Genomic DNA, 26,477 nt, shown 5'->3' with positions numbered 1-26,477 from the left:
TTCTTTCTACTCTGATGATCTCTGAGTGAAAAATCTATCAAAATGCAGTAAGTGAAGAAAAAAATCATCAGAGTAGAGAGAATAAAACGACGAAAACATCCGAAAGACGCACGATCGGGACTAATCGATACGAGATCTGTGAAAATAACGGTTGACGGTTCACAATTACCAAGAACAATTCAAATATACGGGGTTTATGTGAAACCAGAATTTGCACAAAATGTTGGAGGTTAGGTCACAAAAACGTAGCATGTAAGAGTAAGACGACATTAATGCATGTGGAAAATACGAAACAGAAGATCACACAGAATGTCAGAAAACGAACAAACGATAATGTTGGAACTGTGGAGGAGATCATTTACCAACTAGTAAGGATTGCCCAGAACGCATAAGAATGGAACATGTAAATGTTGCAATGATAGTGAACAAAATTACATATCAAGAAGCAGAACAACTATATCCAAAGCCTGAAATTAGCACTAGGAACAGCTATGCTCTTCTGGAGTCTACCGTTGATTTTCCTGAAATGGAACAACCAAGTACGACAAATAGAGAGTTCAGACAAGTAAATAACTCGAACAAGACGAAAATTGACTACAAACAAATTGTGCCTAATCTGACATAAAAAACACACCAAATCAGACAAACAATTATAAGCCGGAAATAAAAAATAAATTATCCAACAGTAGAAATAATCCCAGAACCGGTCAGAACTATTAATTTGTAACCGTTTGGTCACAAATTCATAGGTTTTTGTCATTTATGTTATATATTCAGAACCTTCACGTTTCTTGTGCAAAAATTAAAGGGTTGTGTCCTAGACACGACCGCAGTATGACGTAGAACCACACAAAATTGATGTTTTTCATGCATTTTTGACTATTATACTTTATCTTAAAATTTTCAAGTATTTCAATGTTTCGGTTATGGTTGACTCTAAACAATTTACACATTTTTCTTGACAAATATCCATGTGAAATTCCACATGATTTTCGTTTGACCACGATAAACAGAATCCACTCTGAAGTACACATGAAATTTATACGCAAATGAATAGTATGTGTGGTCACGCATGGTTTTTATATGTACATATATTAAGTATGTGGCCGACACATAGATATTGATTTGTTGATCACGTTGCAACAACTCATGTGTGGGATTTGAGGGAGGAGGGGGGTTGTTTGGAAAGTTTGTTGATGAGTGGGGGGGTTAGGAAAGGTTGTTGATGAGTGGGGGAGGGGGGGTAGGAGAGGTTGTTGAGTGGTGGGGAGATTGTTGTGAAGGGCGAGGGAGAGAGGTTGTTGTGAAAGGGGGAGGGGGTTTACATACATTACACTTTTCCTCATTGTGGTCACACCGTGATCCACCTTTAGCCGCTGATTTGGTCCTGCTTACTGCAGGACCAAGTGCCACGCCGTCCGAAGCGACAATGAGCAAACGCATGACAGCAGCGCTGCTTTATATCTTTTCAGGTTCAGAACCTGATAGGATTTCCCACCGTTTTTTATGAATGGGGCGGAGCTAAAAGTTTTTTTTTACAGTCAGTTGTTGGTAATTCATCGAGTGTATGTCTCCTATTAAGCAACATTTTTTTTGAAAATGTTGGCTATTAAGGTTTGTTTAAAATTTATTTCCGGAAAAAAATGATCGTCAAAGTCCATGACTTTTTCGGGTTATTGTTTTAGGGGGAGGAGGAGGGGGTTTTACATGCACGTTTTTTCAAGTCTCATCCCTCATTGTGGTGGACACGCCATGATCCACCTTTGATGCTTGATGCAGGACCTAGTGCCACGCTGTCCGAAGCGGTAATGAGCAGAGGCATGAGAGCAGCGCTGATTTATAACTTTTCAGGTTCAAGCGGAATGATGTGCAACCAAGTTGTATTCGTTTATGATGACTGGGTTTGGGAAAAAGGCTTATTTCATGAAATCAGTGATAAAATTATCATTTGTACATTTTCAATAGTTTAATTACAGAAACATTGGAAATATATTTATTTCAACAGGTTCGTAATGTAATATCCTATCGATTGGCGTATTTGGATTTTAATTTCATCTATAAATGACAAAGTTACAAGCGTTCAAAACCTAACACTCCTTCACCACACATATTTTTTGATTTGCACCCCAGTATAGTCGACAAAGACGTAGTTCTATGTCAAAACAGCAGTATACCACAGAAGTGATAGGGTTCTGTACCGCTGTGAAAATGTTGTGCCATTACGTTATGTCCACAATAGAACTACAAACAACCATAGAAAACTAGGATGACGGGATGAAAGAAGATTGGGGAGAAGAACGGCCATTGCCCAAAATCGGCCTCTTTTAATATCAGGCGTCCGTGTGCTAAGACGCAATTGTATTAGCTAAGTGCAGTGGTTAGTATTTTAGAACGTTAACCAGGACCCCCCCCCCCCTAGCAGCAGCTAGGTGCGCTAGGGCAAGCTAACGTTCAGATAACTAAATACCCTGCACCAAAAACCGTAAATTAATTACGTATTCGTCCGATAGGACCTCTTTTTTATATTGGACCTTAAAAAGGTCATCCGTCAGCACACGGCCGGTTCGAGAAATATTGGAAACAGTTTCCGAGCCTAAGTGTTAAGGACCGAAACACTACTATTTGGCCAAACGTAGGCTATAATCGCTAAGGAGTTTTCCCTTCTCGGCTTGACCAAGGTGGCCTTGCCACGGTCGGCCGATCGTGCCAACGAAGGACGACGCTTGCCATCCCATCGTCCAGCAACGCCCGCTGGCCCGTCATCCGCTCGCTTCGCCAATCTGGCGAGAGTTCCGGCCACACAGTAGGACAGGAGTCGGCCATCCCGTCCCGATTCATCCCATTCATCCCGATTCATCCCATCCCGATTCGACCATCCCATCCCGATTCACCATCAACGGCAGCAGCGGTATGTTCCGGTATAGTAAACAACGCGATTAGGCTACACGACACATATTACACGAAATTATGAACACAAAACAACACGCACATAATACAGAAAGTGGCAAATAAAAGCATTTAAAGAAAAGTGAAAGTTTTTCGTTTTTGTATCGCGAAACCCTCTGATTACCCAGTAGCTAGCCGACCCTGGGTGTTCCGGAGCTTGCTCTTGTCGCCTGAGTCGACCGGGTGCTGTATGTTTGATCTCCGAGTAGGTAGTTCGTGAGTGCTGAGTTCTTACATCAGTTATACTTGGTGCCCAACTAAAAGTCCGCGAAAGGTAATCAAGGGTCCGTCGTAGTATACAAAAATCTAAGGATTTTTCCGACGGGAGGTGGCAGAGATCCGTGCTTGCACGTATGTTTGTTTCCACTTCACTTTTTAGCACTTTGGTGAAATTTTTGCGAAACTCGAAGCGTTTTTCATTAAAAGAGGTCCTGAACCCAATTTGCTACCGATTGTTGTTTTTTTCATTGAAAAATTCGTTGATGTTGGTTATTTTTGTTTTTTTTTTTTTATCGCGAATCGTTTATATGTTAAAAAAAAAACATAAATCATAATTGAACTTTATTTATTTCATGTCCAATCATCACGACAACAAACGCACACTATTTGTAATGATGTTTTCACTGTTTGTTTTGATCCGCATACGCGATGTTTTTATACAATTTTATTTTAACCCACTACCCACACCACTGATTCTCCACAACAATGACACGCAAGAAACTAGCAAAGGCTCAAACAAATTATGAGCCAATTACCTGGCAAGCAGAGGAGTACGATGCAGATGATTCGGACCTGGAGGAATCACTTGGGATTCCTAGGCCGCTCCCATCTTCACATCCCAACTATCCGTTAGAGGAGTTGGAACTGGACCTCGAAGAAACTCTGATTACATTAAGGAATCAGAGGATAGAAGGCCGCCTCATGCCAGAAGACGTTAGTAAACTTAAACGAATTATGAACCTGTTTTTGCGTGACATGAACATCGTCACTAGTGACATTAATTCGCGATTTTTACCCCCTAGCGCGACATGCGAATACAGGGAACCCGAGTCGGACCCGGAATCAGATATTGTGCTGATAGTTCCCAGCTTTGACTCGGAAGATTTAGATCCGTCCTCCAGCGAATCCGATTCAGATTCGGATGACCTGCTTCAAGTCAAAAAGGGAACGTACAGAAGCCCCATGTCACGCAATAGTTCCGGCTTTTACAGTCAGGAAAACACCAGTAACTCGAAGCTTCCTTCTTCGAACTGTCCTCGCGACTTACCTGGTAAAGCTTTCCAAACTTCAAACTCACTAACTTTGAACCCCGAATCCCAAAGAAAGCAAACCCGATCTTTTAAGATCAGGAAAAAGGCCACAAATTATCTTCAAGAGGAACCTACGGCCAAAGAACTGTGCAGTAAATTTATATCGATTTTGGAACTTGAACATTCTAGGAATATTCTGCGTTCCGGACACCTGGAACCCAAACCCATTCTTTCAAACATCGCAAAAAGAAAAACAAATCGTTCTAAACCTATACAATTTAGAAACATATATTTTCTCCTTTTTATTCCTAGGTACATGCCACTCACAAGTCCGTCGTCCAGTGTCGTGTGGGAATTACTTTTTGTCCCCAGTCACAAGGGCTAACGTCGGTTTGTGTCGGATGAAAAATAATCTGGAATATAAAAAGAGAAAGTAAATTTTTATCAATTTTTAACACTGAAGGACTATGGAATGTTAGTCAATTGTGTTAATTTGTTAAGGAAAATCGTTGATTTGGTTAGCCTATACCTGTCCATGTTGCACTAAGATGAAGGAATCCGGTCAGTCATTAAACGGAAGGATAGCTAACAATTTGGGAATGGATCATACTTACCTGATCTATTTCGGGGATCCACCGGCATTGGCAGAATCGGTAGACGAAGAGGGATGACGTCTTGCCCTCATCTACGACCTGTGCAAATATCGGGGTGGAACAACCCCATTTTTTAATTGGCCTAGTAAAATCAAACATTCAATCATTGTTGATTGATTTTAATGTGTACACTTTACTTACCTGAATGCATCTTGCACCGGCAAGATGGCTTTCACGGTATCCCGGGAATTATTGGGTTGACTATGGGCCAATCTTTCGAGCAAAGATTGTAGCCGCTTAGCACAACAACCCAAATACATGAGCTCTCCTAAAAAGACACACACGCATACAAACGAAGTCAATACTCGTTATGCTATATACGTACGTACTACTTACCGAAACGATTCGTCCAAATTTGGCCACTTTTATAAATTTAATCACTTCAATGTTTTCCCGATTTCACAATGTTACGCATAAAGTAAATAAACAATCAAAACAATAGATATGCTGTGACAGTTGCAATTGATACAATACGAAATGTCAGGCGAAATGTCAACAGTTGTTGACAGTTTGCCCGCCGGTGAATTAATCCCGCCAGGAGATTCGGCCGTGCGTACCGAATGTGATCTAAAGTGGTGTAAATACTTGTAAATAGGGTTGTGTAAATGTAATTATTTTTCGCTGCGCAGCAATAATGTAAAATGATACGAAAAGAGTTGTCTACCCATAATACGGGATTATTTAAATAATTTTATTTATTTATTTTGTAAGATTATAACATGTGTTGAATTATTTTCATTTTAATTATTTTAAATATAATAATTGTGTATGTGCTCGAGAACCCAAAATTTTAGCATGTTTTTATATTATTTATATTTCTAATTTGTAGTAAAGTTGAATTATGATTTCGCGCGTTTTAGAGATAAATTGTTTATAGATTGTGAATTGAATGTTGTTTATGTTGCACATCCACGAACCTGTGATGGCCGAATATGACTTTAGGGAGCAAATTTAAAAAAAATGCAAAATCACTTCGTGCTTTCACCTTTTTTTATCGGGGTGGTGGATAGTGTAACCACAGACAAACAGACATAACACATTGAATATTTCTCACTGTAAAACATCGTCGCTAAAACATTACCGCCATCTGTTGAGTACACTGTTGTAGGTAGTACGCTGAACAGATGGCGGTAGTGTGTAAACGTCAAACGCAAGGGAATTGACTATGCGCGCCACAGGTGGCGGTACTACCAACTACGATACTTTTAAATTGACCGTTAAATGCTTGTTCGATGAACAACTAGCGAGGGTTATGTCTGTTTGTCTGTGGTGTAACCGTTTGGTCACAAATTCATAGGTTTTTGTCATTTATGTTATATATTCAGAACCTTCACGTTTCTTGTGCAAAAACAGCAGTATACCACAGAAGTGATAGGGTTCTGTACCACTGTGAAAATGTTGTGCCGTTACGTTATGTCCACAATAGAACTACAAACAACCATAGAAAACTAGGATGACGGGATGAAAGAAGATTGGGGAGAAGAACGGCCATTGCCCAAAATCGGTCTCTTTTAATATCAGGCGTCCGTGTGCTATGACGCAATTGTATTAGCTAAGTGCAGTGGTTGGTGTTTTAGAACGTGAACCAGGACCCCCCCCCCCCTAGCAGCAGCTAGGTGCGCTAGGGCAAGCTAACGTACAGGTAACTAAATACCCTGCACCAAAAACCGTAAATTAATTACGTATTCGTCCGATAGGACCTCTTTTTTATATTGAACCTTAAAAAGGTCATCCGTCAGCACACGGCCGGCTCGAGAAATATTGGAAACAGTTTCCGAGCCTAAGTGTTAAGGACGGAAACACTACTATCTGGCCAAACGTAGGCTATAATCGCTAAGGAGTTTTCCCTTCTCGGCTTGACCAAGGTGGCCTTGCCACGGTCGGCCAATCGTGCCAACGAAGGACGACGTCTGCCATCCCATCGTCCAGCAACGCCCGCTGGCCCGTCATCCGCTCGCTTCGCCAATCTGGCGAGAGTTCCGGCCGCACAGTAGGACAGGAGTCACTGTGTCGGCCATCCCGATTCACCATCAACGGCAGCAGCGGTATGTACCGGTTACAGTAAACAACGCGATTAGGCTACACGACACATATTACACGAAATTATGAACACAAAACAACACGCACATAATACAGAAAGTGGCAAATAAAAGCATTTAAATAAAAGTAAAAGTTCTTCGTTTTTGTATCGCGAAACCCTCTGATTACCCGGTAGCTAGCCGACCCTGGGTGTTCCGGAGCTTGCTCTTGTCGCCTGAGTCGACCGGGTGCTGTATGTTTGATCTCCGAGTAGGTAGTTGGTGAGTGCTGAGTTCTTACATCAGTTATAAATTACAACTCAAATAAAGTCACCAAAGCTGACAAACTACAAACAACACAAAAACAAAACCTTACAATACTACTACAAAACATCTTTTCCAAAATCACAGATAAAAAAAAAACGACAACAAGAATCAGATTTACTTTTGATCGAGATTGGTTCAATGATACAAAACTTATTAAGTCTAACAAATGAACAACATAAAACACAATAAATCATACTTTAAAGTCATGGATCAATCCTACTTAGGAGAATAAAATATATCCCAATTAAACATTCACAGTTTAAGACCTCTTCATAAAAGGGAAACAATTAAAACATAAAAAAACAAAAATATTCACATATTTCTACGTAAAAAAAACTTGGCTTAAGCCAGACGAAAAATTTAATTTTTTAATTACAGCTTCGTAAAAGCTGTAGAATAGGTGGCTACGGGGGTGCAGGAATATCAATTCACCCAACACTCATATTTGAAGATATTACATTGCCAAATATCGACTTAGAACTAACAGCGTTAAAAAAAATCTGAAACAACCTATAATATTCATATCCATTTACATTCCACCAGACTCAACATGATCAGAAATTAAAAATCATCTAGAAAATATTTTTAACTAGATGGATAGAAGTTCAACTCCAATCCTCTTAGGGGGCACTTCAATGCCCACAACCCGATTTAGGATAATCAATCTGACAAAACAGATAGAAGAGGAGAGTTAGTGAGCTACTAGAACACAGTAATATGATTTTCCTAAATACAGGAGTTTCAACCCGATGGGAAGACTTGAATCAAAGACCTTTAGCAATAGATCTCACATTTACATCAACACGTAGCAATTTTGGAGGTCCAAGAAGTACGGTCGACTTGTTTCACGCTCCGTTGTTTTGGAAGTTTTCTCGGTATTCGCTTGATATAAATTATCAGTTTTTTTCTCTCTAAGAGACTCTTGGCATAGTTCCCAGTAAATTGATCGAAAAGTGAGTTTTTTTAAGTAGAAAGTGTCATTTTCGGAAAGATTAATCCGTGCTATTGGTAATTCGCAAACCAATTTGGGCATCATCGTTGCGTGGTCACGCATACCTGCTCACGTATCATCATCATTGAGTGTGAGCACCCGTTTCTACATCAACATCGTTCATCAATTATCGTGCGCCTGTGTGCGCTGAGTACCGAGCCTCGATCAAGTGCACCACAACGTAGGTCATTCACGCTGCGCGTTCCTTCCAGCCATCTGTGTAAACGCCTACACATATAACGCTCGGTGGTAGTAGTATAGGATTATCAGATAAGTTTTTTTTTGTTTCGTTTTCTCCCCCATTAGTTAAATTTTCATTTTGTATTTCTGTGTTTGTAGTGTTTTCTGTGTCTGTGCGAGTTTAAACATCAGTTCAGTGGGAGAGCGTTTTGCGCTCCCACTAGAAGAACAAAATGGGAGTTTTGTCGGAAGACGACATGGATGACCATTCACCTCAGAAAACTAATGATGTCATCCCTGGTTCGTCGTCTCAGTCTGTCAATCTGAGAAAAGCTCCAGATTGCGGGCCTACCCGAACGACTCGACTGGCCCATGGGTTAACCCAAAAACAAACTCTTGAATGTTGTGCAAATATCTGATGATCTGACAAAGCGATTCTCTGCCGTGACCAAAATAACGAAGGTTCGGCACAACAAACTTCGTGTGGTCGTCGCTAACCTGAAACAGGCCAATGAAATTGCTGTTTCCCAGTTTTTCACACTGGAATATAGGGTGTACATTCCAGCCTCTGATGTGGAAATCGAAGGTGTGGTCACTGAGGCGAACTTGAACCCCGAGATACTGGAGAAGCAAGCGGTTGGCCGATTCAAAAACCCCTTGCTTCCTCCGGTAAAGATACTGGCCGTTTATAGAATGAAATCAGTATCGCTCAACGAGGGTAAAAAGAGTTTTACCCCCACAGACTCGTTTTGGGTGACCTTTTCTGGATCTGCCCTTCCTCAATACATCGAGCTGGGAAAACTTCGTCTTCCTGTGCGGTTGTTTGTACCTCGGGTCATGAACTGCCAGCATTGTAAGCGGTTGGGACATACGGCCTCCCACTGCGGCAACAAGGCATGCTGCTCTACATGTGGGGAGAAGCATGAGGATGGCGCCTGCGCAGCTACTGCACCAAAATGCGTGTACTGCAACGGAACTCCTCATCATGCTCTCTCGTCGTGCCCGGCGTACAAACAGCTCGGGGACAAAATGATACGCTCCCTTAAGGAACGTTCCAGGCAGTCTTTTGCAGAAATGCTGAAGACAGCCACGCCATCGACCAATGACAAAAATCCCTTTTCTCTTTTGTCTGATAACGAGACTGACTCTGACTTGGCTGAGGAGGGAACTTCTTTCCGTTTTTCTGCACGACAACGAAAACGCATCCGTTCGCGGAAAGTTGACAATCAAGATGCTCAAATCAGCTTGCCCAAATCAAGGAGTGGTGGAAAAAAGGAGACTTCTACTCTTCCTGGATTCCGCAGAACTGACTATACCCAGGATTTTCCACCTCTTCCGGGAACATCCAAAACCCCTGATGCCCCAATTTTAAGAACAGAAACCCCTTCTTCATCTGGGTTGTTCTCATTTGATGACATTGTAGACGGTATTCTCAAATACCTCAACATTTCTGATCCTCTGAAAAGCATTGTCCTCACATTGCTTCCCACTGTGAAATCCTTCTTGAAGCAATTGACTTCAAAATGGCCGCTTCTTGCAGCTATCATCTCCTTCGATGGATAATTTTCCAAACGAGGTCGGGGACTTGATCACTGTTCTACAGTGCAATTGTCGAAGCCTTATTCCGAAATTAGATTCTTTCAAGTATTTAGTCCATTACAATAATAGCGATGCATTTGCCCTCTGTGAAACATGGCTCTCTTCAGAAATTGATCTCCCTTTTTATGATTTAAACATTATTCGATTGGATCGTGAGGATTCACGTGGAGGAGGGATACTTTTGGGGATCAAAAAGTGCCTTTCCTTCTATAAAGTGAATCTTCCCGAATTCCCCGGTATTGAAGGTGTCGCATGTCAGGCTACCATTAAAGGTAAGAGCCTTTGTAATCGCAAACAACTTTTCGACATATGTTCGGTACTTCCCGCTCCATGGTTGATCATGGGAGATTTTAACTCCCACGGTACAGGCTGGGGGAGCTATACGATGATAACCGTTCTACTTTGATTTATGATCTCTGCGACAACTTCAACATGACAATACTTAACAATGGATAAGTAACACGTTTGGCTGGTCCATCCTCGAATGGTAGCAGATTAGACCTCACCTTTTGCTCCAATTCACTATCGTTGGATTGCACTTGGCATGTAATCCAGGATCCGCACGGTAGTGATCATCTGCCGATCAAAATTTCGATTGCCAGTGGGTTCAACTCGTCAGAATCCGTCGCGTATGATCTAACCCGTAACATCGATTGGACTAAGTTCCAAACCGCAATAGGCGATACAGTTTCGTCAGTGGAAGAGCTTCCGCCGTTGGAGGAATACAACTTCCTCTCTAATGTCATCGTCGACAGCGCACTTCAAGCTCAAACACGACCGGTGTCGCGATCATCAAATCGTAAGAAAACACCATCGCTCTGGTGGGATCTACAATGCACGGAGGTTTACCGTAAAAAGTCCGACGCGTTTAAACTTTTTTGGAAACGCGGAACACGCGAGCATTTCGACGCATACACATCTCTTGAACGCAAACTCAAGAGCCTCATCAAGGCCAAAAAACGGGGTTACTGGCGACAGTATGTAAACGGATTGTCACGCGAAACGACTATGAATACGCTTTGGATTACGGCGCGAAGAATGTGTAACCTGTCTACTAACAACGAAAGCGAGGAATACTCGGATCGATGGATTCTTAAATTCGCGTGAAAAGTGTGTTCGGATTCCGTGCCGTCGCAGTTGATTCCTCTCGAAACCGCGAATTCGGTAGACGAAATCAGTCAGCATTTTTCAATGGTCGAACTTTCATTCGCTCTCCTTTCGTGTGGCAATTCTGCCCCGGGATTTTATAGAATCAAGTTCAACTTGCTGAAAAACCTCCCAGACGTCGCTAAGAGGCGCATGTTGAACTTGTACAATCAGTTCTTGGAGCTCAATATTGTTCCCGATGATTGGAGACGAGTGAGAGTGATAGCCACTAAGCCGGTAAGCCACTTCTCGTATTTTCTCTTGAAAATAGATAAAGAATATTAACCTTAGATTATAAGTTTGATTAACCTTGTGTTTAGTTTGTATTTTGTACGTGTAGGTTTTTTTTCAATGTTTGATTTCAAGATGAATAGAAATAATTTCATGTTTTAGGATTAATTAAATAAATGTATCGTAAACCACATTTTAAACCTCCTTCTTCCCTTTTCCCATGCCAAAAATTGTAAATCTCCACTAACCTCGAGACAACCGCGAGTACACGGTCCAGTTCCTTTAACTTTAAATATCAGGCATTACATTTGATAACGGCACAAAAGCATTTGTAAACAAACTTTCTAAGGCCCTTAGTCGCGAACCAAAGTATGCCCACGCAAACCAACAACACCATCGGATAGGGGCAACTATCACCTAATGGAATTAAATGGAAATTACTAATCCTTCTCTCTCTCTCTCTCATTAAACTATCACCTCTCCGAAAGTGGTATTGGTTTGCGTTGGCGTACTTTTGTTCGCGTGTAAAGGGCTTTAGAAAGTTTGCTTACAAATGATTTTGTGCCGTTATCAAATGGTATGCCTGATATAAGACAGTAATGATGTATAACGGAAATGATAACTCGGCTCTATAAAGTTTATTTGATTGAGCCTGTACAAATAAAGTAATTATTAAAAAAAAATTAAATCAACAGAATTAGGAACTAAAATCAGTTGGGAAACAAGTACTGAAGACTTTGGATCAGATCACAAATTAATCGAATGTGTAATAAACGCATTCAATTAATTTGATAATAATATTCCAAAAACATTAATTAACAAAGGAAAGGAAATCATAATATAAATCAAATTAATCCAAAATCTCTTAAAAATATAAATGATTTGGATAAAGAAATTAACGAATCATTAAAACAAGCTACCTACAAAATATACCCATATAGCAAGAAAAAAATCAAACCTTACTGAAATGAAAACATCAAAAAACTTTAGGAAACAAAAAAAAATATAAAATTCAGACAAAATCTTATCCTAGAAAACAAACATGAGGCAAAAAAGGCATGAGGCAGAAATAAATTTTAAAGTGGCGCAAAAGAAAGAAGTAATGCAATACAGAAGCAATATGTTACAGGAAATCAATGAAAATTCGACTATCGATAAAATGTGGAAAATAGTAGGATGTGTTATTGGTAACTACAAAAATAAAGATAATATAGAGCTATTTAATTTTAATTCTTAAAATTTATTTGCTAGAGATTTATTATTTAATTTGTAGCAAATAAATTTTTAGAATTAAACTTCAAACAAGAAAATAATACAACTTTACATATTTGTACAAATTGTCCTGTTTTAAATATGTTTCCAACCAAGCAACTATTTTTCTTGGTATTTCAAGATTAAGTAATAGACATAGTAGACAATCTTGAAATACCAAGAAAAATAGTTGCTTGCTTGGAAACATATTTAAAAACAGGACAATCACAATCGAAACCACACAGGGAGAAATAATTAAAAATACTAACAAAGGACTGCCTCAAAGATGCCCCTTTCACCAATTTTATTTAACTTATATACCAGGAACCTTCATGAAATAACGAACGATAAAACATTTTTTGTACAATTTGCAGACGACTTATCAATAACAATACATACTAGGAGAATCACGTGAAGAAGTAGAAATAACAGCAAACATAATGCTAAACCAACTTAAAGACCAATTAAATTTACTAAAAATAGACGTCAATTCTGATAAATCATCAGGAGTTATATTATTTAACTCAAAGAAAAATGAATTAAAAATAGAACAAAAATAAAAACAAAAATACCTCGGTTACATACTCGATAACAAAATGTTACATAAAATGCATATAAACTATCTGTACAATAAAATTTAAAAAAAAGATTAAATATTATGCAAATGGTCTGCAAAAAGCAGGATGGAGCAAACCCTAAAACAGCACTAAAAATAAACAAAGCAATAGTAAGAGCGCAAATAGACTATGGAATAACAATATATGGGGGAACACCAAAGACAAACTTAATTAAAATAAACTCAACATTCAATGCCTCACTTAGAACATGATTACGTCTTCTAAAATCAACACCGATAAATGTATTATACGCGGAATCAGGGAAAATCCCGATTCAATGTAGGGCAAAATGGCTTGCAAAGAAAGAAGCAATAAAAACATTTACTTATAACAAACCGTTAGTTAACATAACACATAAATTCTTAGAACTAGATAAACTTCCTAAGCATTACACTTTTTTGGAGCACACGATATATGAAAATAATTACTTAATCATTTTAACACACAACTCAACACAATAGAAAAAATTCTATTAATGAAAACATTAAAACAAACAAGCCAGGTCTTAAAATTAACGATATGAATAATGATACAAACAAAAATTCATAAACTTTTTAAACGTAACATATGATAATTTTTATAAAATATATACCGATGGATCGAAAACAAAAGAATCATGTGGAATAGGAATATGATCGAGAATAATAACGAAAAAAAAATTAAGTGCAAAGTCAGTAAGGAACTATTGATTATGAATTAATGGCTATAAACATGACTTTGGACATCATAAACATAAAAATCGAAATTATTGTCAAAAATCGAAACCAATTTGTCATATGCACAGATTCAAAATCAGCATTAACTAGCATAAATAATAAAAACATGAATTAATTTAAAGATAATTTATTCACAATATCATCACAAAACTAAACACAACAAATAAAACGATAAAACTACAGTGGGTTTCAGGACATATAGGAATCTTAGGAAACGAGAAAACAGACTTACTAGCGAAAGAAGGATGTCAAAGTACTCAAAGTATAAATTCAAAAATATAATTGGGAGACTCTAAATTTAGCAAAACACGGAACTATAGAAGATTGGATACAAGAATACACCACACTTTCATCACAGAAAGGCAAATTACACTACAATTCATTAAAAGACCCGACACTTAAACCATGGTTTGAAAAATATAATTTAGATACACACGAAATAGTCACAATAGGTAGACTAAGAACTTTTCACACACTAACTAAAGAAAAAATATATTCATAGAAACTGGTTAGAGACGACAAATGTGACACATGCTGGGTAAAAGAGGATAGGAATTAGGAGGAGGAATTAGAACAAATTACAAAATTTTAAATGAATACAACAATATTGAAGCTTTATTACTTAATTCTGTATATTCAGAATTAAGTAATAAAGCTTCAATATTGTTGTATTCATTTAAAATTTTGTAATTTGTTCTAATTCCTCCTCCTAATTCCTATCCTCTTTTACCCAGAGATTTCCGAAAAATAGCCAAATTTATTTCCTTAAACAAAATAACACTATAAAGACTAGGTTTCACGTAGGTGTATCACTCTATATAAAAATGTCATATAACCATCAATAGGCTATTTCCATGCACCATCAATGTAGAGTGTGCTAGCCAAATTAAAAAAATGTCATCCAATCCATTTGTTTACATCATAATAACGATTTTAAAAACTCAAAACAATGTACATTTTATTGCACAACTTGAAAATTACCATCGGGAGTGGTCGTATTTTTCGATTAGGGCCCATGCATTAATTATGTCACGCTAAATCGAGGAGAAATTTACCCCCCCCCCCCTATCGTGACGTTTTTCCTATACCTAATACATTGCTTGTCACAATATCTTAGACCCCCCCCCCCCCCTAGAGCGTGACATAATATATGCATAAACCCTTATCTACAGATCTGAACTGATTTCATCAAAAATATATGGAAGCACCAGCCGCATCACTGCAAACCCGATACAGAAAACAAAATATTCCACGTGGATGATGATTTCAAGCACCTGCGGTGGATAAATTAATAAGGAAAGGTGAAAATATTGTCCTCTTCCTATGCTTCACAGTGAATATTTCCACCCTCATCACTCTTTTGAGGGTTCCTCTATTAACCGCCAGAGGCTGAAACGTTTCTTTTGGATTCGCCTATTGGCTAATCAAAGTTGGCACTCGTGGAGAATAGAAGAAGTGATGGATGGTTTCAAAATTTTACGCTGTGAGGTATACGAGTGCCATCTTTAAATGCTTTTATTTTGCAAATGGAGCATTTTTTTTAAAATCTGTTTGATGCTACGCTAGTAGAAAACTTAATAAGGACTACTTAATAGACATATAATAAACCAAAAATAATTTCTTTTCAGATTTTTATGTGTAGCATACATTTTAACTTTTCTACAACTGCCGAGCCACTGGCGCCGCTGACCGACTATTGATCAATAATTATAGGAAATTTTTCACGCATTCCAAATCTGCAATACTATTTGAGGGGTACATTTGATTTTTTCAGTCATAGTACAAAAACTGTCCACAAATCAGGCAAAAACGTGAATACGTCCGGATAGAATGTGTTATTAAACTGTAGTCAACTATCGCTTACTCGATGGATTCTTATACAAATTTATAAACTTTACCTATATTCTCCCATACTCGATGAGCCCTTCAATATCCAGTTAGCGAGAGTTTTCTGTGGGTAATATTAAGTTTTAATATTTAGACAAATAGTACTTTCATTCATGATAACCACTGATAACGGCGGCGCCGTTTGGGCAGTGGTAAGTGCGATTGCATCTCATCCCAAATGGCCTGGGTTCAATCTCAGTCGGCGAAGTCAGGATTTTTTGAGGCATAAAATGTTTGATCACGCCTTTCTTCGGAAGGGAGTTAAAACCGTTGGACCCCGATCCATGAGTTGATGGGTCGATAGGTAGGGTCCAGGTGTGGGAGCTGTGTCCCTGGCGTCGGTAGCATTGAGCACAGAAAACAAGATCGACGGAAACAAACCATGAAAAAAAAACAACTGATAACAATATTAGTCAAGGTTGATAACTAAATTCGTAATGCGATCAAAACTGAAATCAAAATGATATCTGGAATAACAAGACTTGTTATCTAAATGATTTCAGGTTGTTATATTACTTTGCTCGGGAAAGGATACCACGCTGAATTTTTCACCAGTGAAAGATAAGAAATTTCCAAGTATGGAAAGTTCTGGTTGTAGAAATTTTCGTGGATATAATGTTAATGATTATAATGTTTATGGAATGTTGAGATTGCTCCTTTTTATATCACCATATTATTATGTTGTTTCTACAATATTTGGTTCAAGAGTTGAAGATTTTCATAAAGTGTGATTATCCAAAAATTGGTCACGCCATTTGTTATGAAAAATATTTTTTTCGTTCTTAGAGCCATTAAACCTTCTCGTCGGCAAAATATCAAGAAATTCCCAAACCAAGGGGAAACACGATGGCCTATGTTGTCCGCTAATTAAAAAAAGACATATAAATCTTCAAAATTTTGAAAACCTCGATCATTTATATTTAGAGGACAAAAAATCAACCAAATGTAATTACCATAAACAAAATTTCACTCTTGAGTCTTTAAAAGTAAACTAACTGAGATATAAAAAACCAACGAAATTTCGTTTAAATTTTACGCATCATTTTCTACAATTCCATTCATTTATGTGTCATGACAAAACATGGATATGGTGAAACAGTTACAATATTATAGTTACAAGTTAACACGTTGTTGTAACAAGTCAAACACGATTATATACAGTTACTTATCTTAATTGTGTATGTGTGTGTTTTTTATAGTAAGGCTTAGGAAAGCTTTAAGAAGCCTGACCTGTAGTGAAGTTGGCACGGTGTGGTATTCACTAGTTGCCTAGTGCAGCTCCACTAAAACCCATTCCTTACTCTCTCCTCTGCCTGGATCCCCCCGGGACCACTGTGAAGCGACTACTTCGGGGAGTAGCTCATGCACTTCTGGTACTCTCAACACTAGCTGGTGTTGCTAGATCGCTGCTATTCTCTCCATTTACGCTGCAGCTTCGACATTCCAAGCACCCTCCTCTCGACACATTTCATCGACGACATTCTCCACGCTTAGGACGGGCATCTCCCTTCGCACTGTCTCGAACCTTGGACAGTCGAAGACCACATGCTCCGGCGTTTCATCCACGTTACCGCACTCTGGACATAGGGGTGATGCTGCGTGTCCGAAACGATGCAGGTATTTTCTGAAGCAGCCATGGCCAGACGGGAACTGCGTTAGGTGGAAGTTGACTTCTCCGTGTTTTTTGTTCACCCAGGACGAAAGAATCGGTATTATTCAATGTGTCCATCTACCGTTCTCCGTCATGTTCCACTCCTGTTGCCACTTAGCCGACGATTCCGCTCTCACAACATTCCGTACTCTTCCGGCTTCTCTCCACCTGTAGCACTCGCTGCCCTCCACCAGGGTGATGCCGATAAGGATCATATCGGCGATAACGCATACTGCTTCCGACGAGATTGTTCTGTACGCACTCACGACTCGCATGGCCATGAGCCGGAACGTATGCTCAGTTTCCTTTGGTTCTGTTTCATTTCCAGCGCTGGAACCCAGGCTGGACCTCCATACCTTAGTATCGCCGACGATACACTGGCCAGAGGACGCTGGGACCAGCGTTGTTCGGCATGATTCTGGCTATTTGAAGCCTTCTCACAGGCATATTCAACGTGGCTTTTGAAGTTTAGCCGATCATCGATCATCACTCCCAGGTATTTCAACACATGCTTCGAGACTATAGCGTGATCCCCGATGGTGATTTCTGCCCACTGTACCGCTTTACAGTTACTGACCAATAGCACTTCTGTTTTGTGGTGGGCTATCTGCAGCTTCGCTCCTTGCATCCAGTTACCAATCATGTCGATCGCCTCGGTTGACAAAACTTCCACCTCTTCCAGCGTCTCGCCTGTTACCGTCAAGAAGACGTTGTCCTCAAAGCCAACGATCTCAACTCCTTTGGGCAGTTTCAGCGTTAGCACGCTGTTGTACATCCCGTTTCACAGCGTTGGACCAAGGATGGAGCCTTGTGGAACTCTCGCTGTGATTCTAATCGATCTCTGTCCCATGTCTGTGTCGTAGACCAGACCCCGGTTTTGGAAATAACTCCTCAGGATCCTGCACAGGTAATCAGGGACTCTCATTCTATGGAGCGCTTCGGCGATGGCCTCCCAGCTGGCGCTGTTGAATGCATTCTTTACGTCGATCGTTATCACGGCGCATCCTCTCCGCTTCTGTTTGGACGCCTTCTCGGCTCTCTCAACCACTGTCGGAATTGCATCCACCGTCAATCTCCCTTTCCGGAATCCGAACTGTCTCTCCGATAATCCGTGCTCACTCTCCGTGGATATCGTCAGCCTGTTTAGGATGATCCTCTCCAAGAGTTTTCCGAGTGTATCCAGCAGGCATGTAGACTTGTACGATGCTGGATTCCCGGGGGTTTTCCTGGTTTCGGCAGCAATACTAGCTTATGTAGATTCCACCTGTCAGGCCAGTGACTCTCGTCCAAGCATTTATGCAGCACCATCCTGAAGATGTCCGGGGATGCCTGGATCGCCGCTTTCAACCCAATTTTCTGGATTCCATCCGGACCGAGTACGCTTACGTATAGGCACTGACGTTGGGTGTGATACTGGCGGGTTTTGCCGCAAATCACTCTTATTTTATTTATTTTTACGCAGATAGATTTATTTGGGTTTGCAAGGGAATTATACTATTGAAATATTTCAGAAAGTGCTCATCGGTGCTCCTTCTATTTGCGTGACAGGCTTTAATTGTTGTTTTCATTGAGGTATTACTCAGGGAGCAATGTAAAAAACCATTTTGGTACATGGTATTGTAACTAATCTTATATGTGCTTCATTTTGATTTGGGATAAGTGTTTGAACTATGGCTCGGGATTTCCACTGTGGCGTGCTTCTATTGTGACATACCTATACGTATTTTTGTGGTGCGACATAGTGGAAGCGTGTAACCGGCCAGCCTAACGAGTTTCCCGGGGATTAAGTAAGGTGGCTTATGCGCCATACCTTTCGGAGACCACCTACCTGTTGACGGGTTGCCCGGTCGTTGAGACCTTCAGGGATGGGTCTAATTACTCCCGAAAGCAGGAAGGGAAACAAGTTGACTAACGCGAAGTCTCGGCAAAGGCCTGATTGCGGATACGGCCTAAGAACCACGGAAAGGACCACGTTCACGTGAAAATAGACGAGCTTAGCTGAGAGTGGAAACTAAACTCACCGATTTCTCATCACAGGCAGACCTGGTTGACCAAACGTCCGACCGTTCAAAACTCAGGAGCGATCTTGGTTGAAATCGGGGCAACCACCCCAGTAAAATAAACAAAATGGAAATTACGACACGAATAACATGCAAACCTTTCAGTAACTTTCTTCAACGATACAAAATCATGAAGGCAGATCTACAGATAATGTTTTAGCTTCTCCCACACATTTGTACGATTTCAACAGTTTAATCAACCGGTGAGCACTCGTGTTTATTTCAGTTACCGTGTGGACATAATTTGTGATGAGCCCCGGTCCCTTTCAAATTGTATCATTATTTATATACGATCCATATATTTGAAATGACGTTTCACATTCATCTAGTGATGGCCGATTTTCATTCGAATTATCGATTAATCGATTAACGAACCGAAAGGTAAAATATTTGCAATCGGTTTAATCATGCCGATATAAGCATTAACTTCTCCAGAGGATCATCACCGATCGTTTCAAACAAGTGCTGCACTCTCATTGGTGGAAAAAGTGCAGCACAACAAACAAAAAAATCGATTAGTTGTTAATCGAGTAATTAAAAAATGGGACACCTCTGATTTTGGTGTGTTTATTTTGATAAAAATGAGCGCAAAATTTCATCTCTACCGAAGGGGCAGCAAAACCACAAAATTACCTTGAATACGAGGGGTATTCAATGGATGAAAGGGACCGTGAAAGAGGACACTAAAATAGAAAGTTTTTCTTCCGACAGTTTCATCTTAGTATTCATCTTTGGTTTAATGATTCATCCATTTCTCTCTTCGTTATACTATATGGGCCTACTGTTTGCTTTCCCGTTCATCCTACTTTCCTACCATGCTTCGGTATATTCTCTGAGTGCTTACGGCGGTATCCTAAAGGGTGATACGGTCAAAATTTGGTCAAGGGAAAACGCGTGTAAAACGGTGAAATCGTTTATTTAAAAAATCAAATTAAATTTCTTTTTCAAGTTCAATTAGTATAAAATTCAGGAAAAATCTTCAGTTAGGCTTCCGCTTTTCCAAATCCGAATTGCCGGGCCTTACGCTTGACCCCTGCCATCAGATTTTGTACAGCCACCTTGTCCACCTTCTTCGCCGCAGAAAGCCGGTTTGCCTTGAACTGCTGCTCGCCCTTAGCAGTTTTTTTGGTCTTCTTTAGGTTCCGCTTGACAATAGCCCAGTATTTCTCAATTGGGCGGAGCTCTGGCGTGTTGGGAGGGTTCTTGTCCTTGGGAACCACCTGCACGTTGTTGGCGGCGTACCACTCCATGGCCTTTTTACCGTAATGGCAAGATGCCAAATCCGGCCAAAACAGTACGGAACAACCGTGTTTCTTCAGGAAAGGCAGCAGACGTTTATTCAAACACTCTTTCACGTAAATTTCTTGGTACAGATGGCTTGCCAAACCAGATATTTCTTTGCGAACTTTGACAGTTTCATGTGCTTGAAAACATCTGCTACCTTTCCCCTTCCTTTTGCCGTATAAAACTCCTGTCCCGGAAGCTGCTTGTAGTCGGCTTTGACGTAGGTTTCGTCGTCCATTACCACGCAGTCAAACTTCGTCAGCATCGTCGTGTACAGCCTCCGGGATCGCGCTTTGGCCGTCGTATTTTGTTTATCATCGCGATTTGGAGTCACTACCTTCTTGTAAGTCGATAGTCCGGCTCGTTTTTAGGCTCGATGCACGGTTGTAGACGATACACCCAGCTTATTTGCGGCATCTCGGAGAGAGAGGTTAGGGTTTCGCTTGAAACTACCGGCAACTCTCTTTGTCGTCTCAGCGGCTTCCGGTTTTCGATTTCCCCCCGATCCAGACTTCCTGGCTGTCGACAAACGTTCCCCAAACACTTTAATTACATTTGTAACGGTTGATTTGGCAACTTTTAGCGATTTTGCCAACTTTGCGTGCGAGTAGCTCGGATTTTCGCGATGCGCGAGCAAAATTTTGATACGCTGCTCTTCTTGCTTGGACGGCATTTTGACAACTGAAGAGTGAATTCCAAAATCAAAATAGGAGCAACATTCTACACACACACCTTCAAAATGAGGGGTGTTGAGGTTTTTTAAATGCAAAATTGAAAGAAATACGTCAAGTTGATATTGACCAAATTTTGACCGTATCACCCTTTATTGGGTGTGTGTGCTCATTGATGGGCTATTGGCGCAAGCGCTTTATCAAAGATAGCAAGTTTCTTGGCGATGGGCACGCTACCTACTTTGTAGCATTCAGTAGCGACCAAAATATGCCATGCGCATGGACAATTTACTTTACATGCATGTTTTACTCACGGTTTACATACGCTGAGGCTTGGCGAGAATCTAGCTGGAATCGCAACGGTCACTCATTCGTCAGTGAGTGCACCGTTGGTCGAACTCGCGTCGATAGATGTTGATGACGCTGATGCTACTGGTGATGACGCCTCTTACGCTTGTTTGTGGACTTTGCGACGGGTGCGACCGTCGCGACGATGCTAAAAAAGGTGTTCGTCGATGAACAGCGATGACTGGTGTGGTTTTGGCACCAACGATGTTGAAGCGCGTTCTGCAAACCCTGCCAGGGCGCTAACTTGACGTGCGCAAGCCCTCTCCCGGTTTCCGCACTGCCGGGGAAACTCCGTAGCTGACAAGTGGGGTCAGAAGCGATCACTAACTGGTTGGTGTGATGTATCGGGTTCTGCAAAATGGCCACAAACCTAGCGGAAAAACGTGACACCGTTTGGTGTCAAAATTAGCACACACCCAGATCACACCGTTAAAGCACGTATTACCTGCTAATCAAGGTACATTCTCGCACACTCTTCCTCGCTACGCACTATTTAGCACTCTGCTATCTAACGCTAACACTCAACTAGAATAGGGAAAGACTTAGTAAAATTTACTTAAAGGCACTACATGTTAAACGGCTTTCACCTCCAAAATCACATCACTGCGCGAAGGTGTTACCTGGGTCGAATTAAGATATAAAAAATAGGTCAAAATCAAAAATACTTGAAACACGTTTAATTTCAGATTACAAGCACAAGTGAAGGTACTTAATAAAGCATGGGTTATGATTGATTAGGTGAATTAGAGCTTTTAATAATTTATTAAATTAGGCTAATGAGATATCATAATCATCAAATGAACGTAAATAAGAAACTTCAGAAAGTCTAATGACATTAAGTAGATTAAAAAAAGCATTAGGATGCGGGGGTCCGCTTAGGGAAGCAACTAACATTTAAAGTTGTAGAATAAATCTTCTTATTTAGCCTTGAAGAAAACAAAGCAGACCAATAGCATTAAGCAGATTAACAAGGAGAGGAATAGTTTAGGAAATAAGTAAAAGTAGAGGTATGCGACCATTAATAACTTTTAAACTTTTGGAGGTATTGTATTCCCCTGAGTTTGTTGTACTCGTTTACTATATTATTCTCTCAATACGTGAAATTTCTTGTATATACGGTTAAAGCATTTGAGTTAACTTATTTCTTAGTGTTCAAGTACTTACATTTTTATACAATGTTAATCTATGAACTAAACCCTACGATACATCGTTCTTTCCTTATGTGGTATTGATACATGTTCAACTTTTCGCGGCTGTCGGAATCAACGCGCCTACGTCTACGGAGCTTACGTAGAAGTAATTCGCAATGCTGTAGAGCTCACCAAAAGTTTTTTTTTGAGCTTCTGTAGTATAGAATTTGTTCGGTAAAGTCGCGAAATCTTGAAATGATTGATACGTGCGGTAAAATTACTAAATTGAAACAAAGCTCAACAGTAAAATAAGTAGAATATTTAGGGAGGAAACCAAAATTAATCAACTTGCCAACATAGGCTATCAAATTTTTTTTGGTGGCACTCTTTAAGTGTTAATAAGCTGTTTTTTTTAGACCTGTGTGCCGCCGCGCCACGCCGCCGCCGCCGATGAAATTGGGCCGGCGCGCCGCCGCAGTAAAAATGGTTCACGCCGCCGAATAAATTTATGTCACGCCGATGAAATTGAAATTAGAACTTTTGTGCACGCTCGATCGTGGCTACTAAAAATTGAGTGAAACCCACTCAATTTAATTGAAACCAGATCTACTCTAAATTGAGTAACATAGCCAGCACCGAATTTTGACTTTTTAGTATTTAACAAAGGCTAGGTGTTTGTTGATGAGTTATTTCTACTCATTCCCATAAATCCAAAATAGCAGCAGAGATGCTCAAAGCCCGCGACTTTTCCGGCCGACTGGGTGCAGGGCGTCTTAGTGAAGGTCCCAAAGAAGGGGAATCTGACTGTGTGCGACAATTAGCGAGGCATCATGTTACCAACAATCAATACGAAACTAACGATTTTAAATTGGTTCACTACTTGACTAGCCTATTGGTCCCAAGCAAACGATTAACGTACCCCATTCTAGTCGAAATTCTAGTACTACGCAATGTTTGTTTTGATTCGCTATGAAAGTTTGACAGATAAAATGAGGGGTTATTGGTTTTTCCTATGTTTCGAGGGGTGAATCGATTAGCTTGGGACCGAAGAGAGTACCAGAGCTGAGCCAAAAAGTTGAGCACGTTTCTTCGGGACCTTCTAGTCTTAGAGTTACCTCTATGATGTTACTGTTCTCAAAGTTCTGTGCAAAGTTATCCTGAATCGGATACAGGAGAAGATCGACGCGATACTGGTGGCAGCAGGCAGGATTCTGTGCCGGAAGATCTTGTGTGGACCATATTGTCACGCTCGACATCATCCTGGAGCAGGTCAATGAATTCCAATAGTCCCTTTATTGGGTATTCATTGACTACGAAAAAGCTTTCGACCGACTCAATCACGAGAATCTGTGGAGCGCCCTGAGACGCAAGGGAGTCCCGGATAAAATCGTCAACCTCATCGAAGCGCAGTATCAGCAACACTCAATACGAAACTAACGATTTTAAATTGGCTCACTACTTGACGAGCCTATTGGTCCCAAGCAAATCGATTAACATAACCCGTTGTAGTAGGAAGTCTAGTACTATACTATTTTTGTTTTGATTAGCTATGTAAGTTTGACAGATAAAGTGAGGGGTTCGTGGATTTTCTCATGTTTCGAGGGGTGCATCGATTAGCTTAAGACCGAAGAAGTACCACAGATGAGCCAAAAAGTTGAGCTCGTTTCTTCAGGACCTTCTGGACTTAGAGCTACATCTATTGTATCAGGCTTTCATGTGCTGAGAAGAGTGAATGAATGTGGTTTACGAAGCACTGGAAGCCGTCAAATTAGACGCTTAAAATTGATGGAAATACCCATAATATTGTCAATGGCGTTTACCTCGCGATCTGAATAAACACAGACCAACCTTCTCCAGAAATCGCGTTTCGATGATGATTCGAATAAGATGCATCAGTGCCGACAGGTGCAATGGTCGCGCAACAGAACTATCGAAATATAAACAAATTTTGACGTTTAACTTTTTCCAGGCACCATTAATGCCTAGAGATCAACTAGCCTAAGGCTAAAAATCTCTTTAATAAAGAATTTAAAAAAAAAACCATTAATGCCGTCATAAAACTAAACGGAATTGGATCAAGCAAAATGACCTTAGATAAATACAATTCAGTCTGAAAATTATCTTCATTAAAGCCAAATTAAAACGTTTTATATTTGCTAGCGATTTCATGAAAGCAGAATAGCTTTTTCACAATTAGCCTATGGAAAATCAATTTTTATACCACCGCCATATTGCTATTATCTTTTTACTATCTTCGTTTTTCAAGATGTTTTTCCATGAAAATAACTTTAATCTCATAAATTCACCATTGATCAGTAACATAGATTCCGAAAATCATTATATATCTCGGCTGGACGTAATGACTCATATAAAAATTAACTTACGTTGTTTCCTAAATTAAAAATAATAAGTAAAATCAACGATTTCCGAAGGCGGAACTATTTTTTCAATCTTTCGAAGCATATTTCACATTAGATTTAATCTGTCACCGAAAAATAGACCACAAAACGAACCACAAACCACAGAACGATTTTGATAATTTTGGTAATTCTTTCGCTTTAGATGAGGAAATTTAAGAAGATTTTTGAAAGATTCATTTTTGAACATTGAATTTGGCAAGATCTGATGATATTTATGTATCCCTTTTTATCTTGATTCATGCTTTATTTTCCGTGCGGTTAGCAAGCGTCAAAGACAAATGACACAAATATTGATGCCAAATGGCTTTTATTGTAGTTTTAATAAGGATTTAAAATGGTTTTCAATGCTTCCGCCATATAACCTTTTAACAGCAAATCAATCTTGAAGTGCCTCGAAAATATGCCCTTCAAAACCTTTTTCGGGGTGGGCCAACTAAATTATAAACTTAATGAGGTTTTGGTGGATGAAATAAAGGCAAAGCTATCTTGACCATCATGACATTAATGTTGTTTTATAGTAGCCTTGTAGTATTTCATAAAACGTCAAATGTTACTTGGGAAGGATGTATACTATCACCGCTACTGTTCCTCATCGTAATCGACGAGATCATGGTGTCATTCATGAAAATAGCAGCATTTGCAAAAATAGAGTTTTGCAGTAAGCAGTGGCTGTTACGTAATGCAACAGATTGCTTTTATATACTATCCACCCCTACATACGTACTTTTCTTATACTTAATAAAAGGGTTGTAACACTTTGCCATATGACTCCACCCCCTGTAATTTTAACAAGCACTTGACATACTTTTCTAAACAAATTCCGCATGCACGGCCAATGAAAATGCTCAAAATTGAGTAAGAGTTACTCATATTTGAGTTCAGGTTACTCAAATTCGCGAAAACGTAGGTCACTCATAGAATGAGTAAATTTTTCGAAGCTATACCCAATGTTGCAAATTTTCGCATCAATGAAAACTCAGTACCATCCCACCGCGACCTAGCAAGAAGTACAGTCGACTTGTTTCGCGCTCCGGTATTTCGGAAGTTTTCTCGGTATTCGGTTGGTTTAAATTATCAGTTTTTTCTCGCTTAGTGATTACT

The 26,477-nt window shown here is 39.8% G+C and overlaps 2 long non-coding RNA genes and 1 pseudogene across 3 annotated transcripts in view; 2 read left to right on the top strand and 1 right to left on the bottom strand.

Moving 5' to 3' along the window:
- Window positions 1-26,477, top strand: part of LOC135713527 (uncharacterized) — a 66,003-nt gene that overhangs the window by 8,340 nt on the left and 31,186 nt on the right. The window lies entirely within an intron of this gene.
- On the top strand, window positions 3,578-4,463 carry LOC135713526 (uncharacterized; annotated as a pseudogene).
- Window positions 4,533-5,252, bottom strand: LOC135713530 (uncharacterized). 2 transcript variants are annotated; one of them, XR_010518745.1, is made up of 4 exons: window positions 5,186-5,252; window positions 4,991-5,117; window positions 4,811-4,931; window positions 4,533-4,609 (listed from the first exon to the last, which is right to left on the bottom strand). It is a non-coding gene; the product is annotated as an uncharacterized LOC135713530 (long non-coding RNA). The 2 variants fall into 2 exon arrangements; XR_010518744.1 differs by having other exon boundaries at window positions 4,811-5,117.

Source organism: Ochlerotatus camptorhynchus, unplaced genomic scaffold, assembly GCF_037179485.1.
Source record: "Ochlerotatus camptorhynchus isolate MF236.1 unplaced genomic scaffold, CSIRO-AGI_Acam_v1.1 ptg000563l, whole genome shotgun sequence".
Lineage (NCBI taxonomy): Eukaryota > Metazoa > Arthropoda > Insecta > Diptera > Culicidae > Ochlerotatus > Ochlerotatus camptorhynchus.
This window is presented reverse-complemented; position numbering and strand designations above follow the sequence as displayed.